The sequence below is a fragment of the Nipponia nippon genome, unplaced genomic scaffold (genome assembly GCF_047370975.1).
Source record: "Nipponia nippon isolate SJK-2023a ecotype South Korea unplaced genomic scaffold, ASM4737097v1 scaffold_11, whole genome shotgun sequence".
Classification (NCBI taxonomy): Eukaryota; Metazoa; Chordata; class Aves; order Pelecaniformes; family Threskiornithidae; genus Nipponia; species Nipponia nippon.
The window spans coordinates 30,492,383-30,498,840 of NW_028262302.1; the positions used below are offsets into that span (position 1 = coordinate 30,492,383).

At 39.9% G+C, this 6,458-nt stretch overlaps 1 long non-coding RNA gene across 1 annotated transcript; it reads left to right on the forward strand.

Moving 5' to 3' along the window:
* Nucleotides 1-2,454: 2,454 nt before the first annotated feature.
* LOC148056947 (uncharacterized) lies at nucleotides 2,455-5,105 on the forward strand. Its single transcript, XR_015702212.1, has 3 exons — nucleotides 2,455-2,521; nucleotides 3,980-4,034; nucleotides 4,198-5,105. It is a non-coding gene; the product is annotated as an uncharacterized LOC148056947 (long non-coding RNA).
* Nucleotides 5,106-6,458: the final 1,353 nt, after the last annotated feature.

A 6,458-nucleotide genomic window follows, 5' to 3' on the forward strand; every position in this document is an offset into this window, starting at 1 on the left:
CAGCGCAACTTTATTAGAGTTTATATCTGGGTGCCGAAAAGGCATGTTTTCTCCCTAGTGCCCCTAAGCCAATAAATCCTGTTTCTTGGCTATGCTGGCTTTTGCTTTCAAGATCCCTCTGCCTCCAGTTGTGAGATGAATCCTTGCTGAGAAACTCCAGTGCCTCCATGCTTCTGCTATCCTTTCCAAAGATATCATGAGCATCGCTTGAGGATATCTATCATTTTCTTGGCTTTCCTTTCTATATATTTAGGACCAGATGCCAGCTGAACTTTGTGAGTTTCTTGGCTTGGTTTTTTTTTCCTCTCTTTCCTTTAAGCCGAAAGTTATTGCATACTCCTTTTCATCTAGGCAGAAATTATCTTAAATTCTTTCCAATTGCTCGATTTGAAAATTCATTCAAACGGATTATAATTGAGATCCAAAATTTTCATTTCACGTATGAGAAAAGCTAAGATTAGCTCCTGCTGAAAATCATACCTGGCTCCAAAGTTCAAAACTAGTATGGGCCACAGTTCTTTATGGGAGATGTTGTCAAGGGTGGAGGAGAGAAATGGAAATTCTCTGGTAAGGAATTGTCATGGAACTCCCGGACTGAAATACTGGGTTTAAGCTATGTCTCAGCATGTAGCTTAAAATTCTTTTATTTCCTTTTCCTTGAGGGGGCGACGGACCAAAACCAAACAACACTATATTTAATCTGGAGAAGAAAAGCGGAGTCAGTGTGCTCTCCCTCAGCACTGTGTCCTTTGCTGAGCAGGCAGTGTAAGAAGGTACGGTGGGACTCAGGAGAGGAACAGATGCTTATTCCACTTACCAGTAAAATGTGATTTCCCATCAAAGCAGAGCAGCTCAGTGAAGAATGCATTGACTTCCTTAGTGCAGAATCAAACCATGATTTATCTCCTAAAAATGTTCTGGGATTGTTAGGAAATGTGGCATCAACACAAGATGGATGAATAGGCATATGGTGCATAAGGCCAGGGAAGTAACTACTGTGATCTGCTCGGTACTGACTAACAGGGGTCTGGAAAAATGTGTCCGGCTTGGGGCATTACAACTCAGGAAATATCCAGAGAATCTGGATATCCTACAGGGCACTGCCATGAATTAAAAGGTGTTTGAACACCTTGGCCTTTCTTCTGAGGAAAGGTGTGAGAATTGGCTCTGTCTTGCCTGGAGGAGAGATGATGGAAGGGGATGCAATAAGCCTTTTTGGTAAGGAGGTATCGGCAGACATCACTGTGGCACACTGATGAGCAGAGTGGCCTGATGATCACCTGAGTAATGGTGATCAGTTGTCCCGGATCACTGGAGAACCAAGATTAGTAAGGCTGTGAATCTTGTAGCATTTGAGAGCTTGTTATAAAAAGAGTCATCCCCTTTCTCTGCCTGTGTCAACAGGAAAGCATTGGGCAGCAGGACTAAGGTGAGCACTGGAGATGAGGTTGTTTATCATGAAACCATTCCCATCTGTGACAATGAAAATGCCAGGATGCCACCTCTATGGAGAGGTTTCCTTAGGAGCAGATTGGACCTGGCATGGTCCAGAGGCATTTGGCCAAGCCTCAGCGCAAGAGCTGCGGCGGATGTGTTTGTCAGTCAACTTGAATTACGTACCCTCCACCTCAGGGGGGCTTTTAGCTGTTTTGAGCATGGTGAGGTGCATGACTCTTCCCCAAAAGTATTTTGTTGTGATGAGATCTAGTTAGGAGTCTTCTAAAAGATGGGAAGTCAAGGGAGAGGGTTGCTGGAAAATGCTAGTAAATAATCTTGAATTATTCCTTGGGCTGCATCAGTTTTAATTATTTTTAGTGAAAAAGTCTATCTGGGTTTCCCAGCCAGGTCCTTTAAGGGGATTTTACTGTGCTCTTCTCCAGGGCTTTGCTTAGAGCTCTTTAGAAGGTTTGCTAATAAATCTTCAAACTAACAAATTTTTAATGAAGAGTTTAAGGCCCTTATCCTAGAGGATATATGGCCCACGAATGGAAACAGTTTGTTTTTCTTCAGTGTAAATCAACGTAGCTCTTTCTTGTGTGAAAAATTCTTCATTACTCAAAGAAAGAACAATGAGAAGCATTTTCAAGGCCAGTAAGCCACTTAGAGAGACAAGTAGGCATAGCAGCTCATAAAAGATTATTTGGGATTTTTGCTGATCTAAAGATATTGGGAATCAGCCAGCCAGCTGAGCAACAACTATTTACAGAAATTTAAGATCTGCTCTTCCTTTTTTCATATTTTTTCACTTTTCCTGAGAGTCATAAAGAACTAATGATGAACAGAAAGGGAAACTCTCATTTAAACACACCATGTGTCCTAAGGATTTGAGGAGTCATTACTGTGATTTCCTTCAGCTGGCCACTGACCACTTCCAGCTGTTCCAAATTTTGTCTGGAATTACTTAGTTTTAATTTAAGAGGAAAAGAAAAACAGCCTTCCTTATGTGTATGCTTTCAGTTTCACTAGGGCTGAGGTTCCTGAAGAGCGAGTCCTCCTTGTGTGATGTTTTTATGCAAGTGGGGTAAGTTTTAACATGAAATATTGTATCTTGAAGCAGAAATTCAAAGCACTTTAATTTGGCAACTTTAATGTCAAAGGTCTCATATTCCTCCATTACCTTTGAATTCTGCCTTGTAAATTGTGATTGATTAAGACACTTCTTCTAGAAAGGCATTTAGGCTTGAAGGTTTTAAGAGATTAAAAACAAACATTTTCCCTGGTGGTTGATCTTTACAGTTAATGACTCTCACCATTAAGATGCCATGCTTTACTTAATTTTCTATTTTGTCAGGTTCAGGTGGGAATATCTCTTTATGCTTTATCTCTGCTATGTTAAAAAGATTACTTCTATTGTTCCCACTTACCATACATACAAATCTTACTATGCTTTGGGTCTCTTCCATTTCAAGATTATTTCTGGGCAAACTAAACCATAGCCTATCACTTTAAGGCAGCTTTGGTACAGTGAAATTATTCTATCACTGAAACACAGAGACGCACACAGCCACAAAATCTATACAAATCAGAGTAGGACTGAAGTGTCCAAGAAAGCGAATTATTTAGTGGCCATGAAATACTGATGGATATGTGAAGGATATAGTTACAATTATGTCTGCCAGCTTCCAGCCAGACAGGTAGTTCATTCACTCTATCTACTTGCAAATGAAGCCAACATAGTTCTGAATGTCTGTATTATAAATGAGAAGAATTTAAATTATTTATACTCTGTGTTTAAGAAACCATTGACCAGTTAAATCTGGGATCTTTTTGCTTGTCCTATATCTCTCCTCTATGGGTAGAAGCTATGGTATGCCTTCAATCAGGGGACAGGTATCTCAGCTGTAGCCCTGACCTATGCTGTTCTGCCTTAACTTTTTTGGGGTACCCAGACTGGCTTGCTTAAAGCTAGGTGAGGTAACTTCTGCATCCACTGGACTGTGGACGTATGCAGATTTCTAAAAAAAATTACTGTTGACGTGCCAGATGAGGCTCACTGGAATTTACCTGCAGTTAACTTCCCTTTCCTGCATGCCCTGGCTAAAAAGAAGCAAAAATATTGTTGAAGAGCAAAGCTGTCTTTCCTACAAAAGCATATTGTGAATGAGTCAGAAGATGAAATTCTGAATTTAACTGATGGACAGCTAGTGTCAGCTTCCTATATTATTAAAAAGTCCTAACTTCATCAAAGCCCCATATACCCATTACACCTCAAATGAGAAACTATACATTTGTAAGCCAAACCTAAAACTGATAATCTATTTTATTGTTTAAATATAGCTTTTCTTCCAGGTAAGAACTGTGTACTTCTGCGTGCTGGAAATCAGATCTGTGTCCTGTCTGGTTTCATATCCTGTTATAAAATGTAGGAGATGATACAGAAAGAAATGCATCAGGGCTAAGATGAGGTAGGTACAGACTAGGTCAAATCAGTTTAAAAAAACCCAAATATCCTTTTTTTTTTTTTTTTTTTCTTTTTAAGGTAATACATATACAGAAAGAGAAGGAAAATATTCTGGAAAGCTAAAAATGCCTAGGTAAGATGCAAGTTTGAAACGTAAATACCTTGTTTAACAGAGGAACCTTTCCCAGATACGTGTACCAATTTCAAAACACAACTTTTGCATTGAATAAGCCATTAAAATCCTCCAGCTGAAAAAAGAAATTGTTAGATTTCTAAAATAGTATCATCGTCTGCAGGCTAGCAATGAGAGCAGCGGAAGATGAGAGACCTGAAATGCACAGTCACCAAGTGCCAACCAGGAGCAGCGTATTCCTGCTTCCCATCAGTGCCCACCATGGCTGCGGGGCTGCAGGGTGGCAAGGGTTAGGGGAGAGAGAGGATGGACAGCTGGGTCCAGTCCTACCCCGCGTTACTGCGACAGGGGAAAAGAACACTTGAGAACTTACCTAAGACATAATCATAAGTGCTTTTGTGGGTATTTCTGCAGTAGGAACTTAGACAAGCGTATTTTGCATTTTTCTTTTAAATTCTGTTGTGTTTGTGGGCTCCATCTGCAGCCCAAGCAAACGTTTCAGGGCAACTCACAATGCTGAAAACATTTAGTTTTATCAAACTTTTATCAAACAGTTTGAATCATAGGGTCAATGCTCGCAAAAGCGCCCTAAGATAGAAAGATCTCTGTTCCCTTGCGAAGTCCTGTAAGTGAATTAAATGTGTTAGAGGTGCTTTGGATTGTCCCCTGCAGTCTGACAGCAAAACAGTCATGGTAATCACTTGTAAGTCTGTGTGTGAGTGTTCAGTACGTGCTGGCAACATTTGTTTTACTAATATTTAATAGCTGAATTGTTAATAACACAGGTACAAGCTTCTTGGCAACTTATGTATTCTTACAGTTCCTGGCTGACCGCTTAGAAATATCAGATTTCTGTTTTTTCTCTCCAAGGTGAAGTTGACCTAGAAAAGAATTTAGCTTAAAAGTAGTAATCTAGTATTCTCCAAACTCTGAACAGTGATAACTTACAATACAATCAGAAGGAGATAAAATGTATTTATGAATCTAGCTAACTTGATTTCATTTTTAAAACTTAACTAACACCTTGGCAAAGTTATTTTTTGTGCTATCAAAATAGCCAATGGGAATAGTCTGCCCAGCATCAGAATGCTTTAATGTTTAAAATGCGTTTAAAAATAACATAATCTGTATTTCTTTGAAAAACCCAAGTGTATAATTAAAGCACAGATTATACTAAGAAGATCAGTTGGTGTGACATTCTGACTGGAAGGGGTCGAAAGTGGTATCTATCTCTTCAACTTCCTTCAAACTTCTCCTCAAGTCCCGTCCTTCCGTCTTGCCCAAAAGAAGCTGAAATCATAATAACAGAAGGGGAATGAGCTGCAGGCAAAAATGAGGTTCTTTGTATGACTTGCCCACATTCTCTATTAATAAGAAGGATACACATACATAATCCAATACACATATAAATGCCATAGATTTTTCTGTACGTAGTTTTTCCCTCTATTTTTCATTTTTGTCTTTTATCATTGTCAGTTAGGTCTTTTGTCTGTTTTTCCTGCCTGTACATACAGAATCTAATACAACTGGCTTTGGATGCCGAATGCTATGTGAAGAAATTTTACTAATGTAAGTGAGCAGCATACAGTGTAAATACAGGCTGCCTTGCAATCGGGCAGTTAGTTCACTAAGAAGTTTTTCATTGTTTTAAAAAGAAGCCAGTAGACAATGTGACAGCAATGTGACACAAGCAATGTGATCAGCAATCCCATCCAACCTAACCAAGTTTCAAAAAAAGGTTATTGTCTTGAATGTGGTCGGTCTCCTTCAGCTTGCTCGCCAGTGGTCAGCTCTCTGCTTGTTCTTTCCTCTCATCATTTTATACACATCTGCTGGTTTTATTTAAAATCATTTATCTTCTGGTGGTGGGCAATGAATTAATTAGATTTCTTTTTTTCATGCCACCCAGTATTCTGGTTGACCGATAAGGGCAAAAAGTTTTATTCCTTTCTTTTTAAAATTTTTTTAGTAGTACAACTTTATTTTAGCTGTACGCTTTTATTCCCATGAGCAGCCTCCTGGTATGTGGTCATCAGCATTGCTGATGATATGGTAGTGACTTAACGGTGAACTTGATGACAAATCACTGCATTGAGACCACACCTGGAGTGCTGGGTCTAGGTCTGGGCTCCCCAGGACACGAAAAGTGGGGACATAGTGGACAGGGTCCGCCAAAGGGCCATGAAGATGATCAAGGGACTGGAACATCTCTCATCTGAGGAGAGGCTGAGAGCTGGGACTGTTCAGGTTCTGGGGGATTTATCAATGTGGATAAATACATGAAGGGGGGTGTGAAGAATATGGAGCCAAGGTCTCCTTGTGGTGCCCAGGGACAGGATGAGAGGCAAAGGGTACAACTGAAACACAGGAAATTCCACTTAGACTTTTTTTTACTGTGAGGGTGACTGAGCACTGGTACAGGTT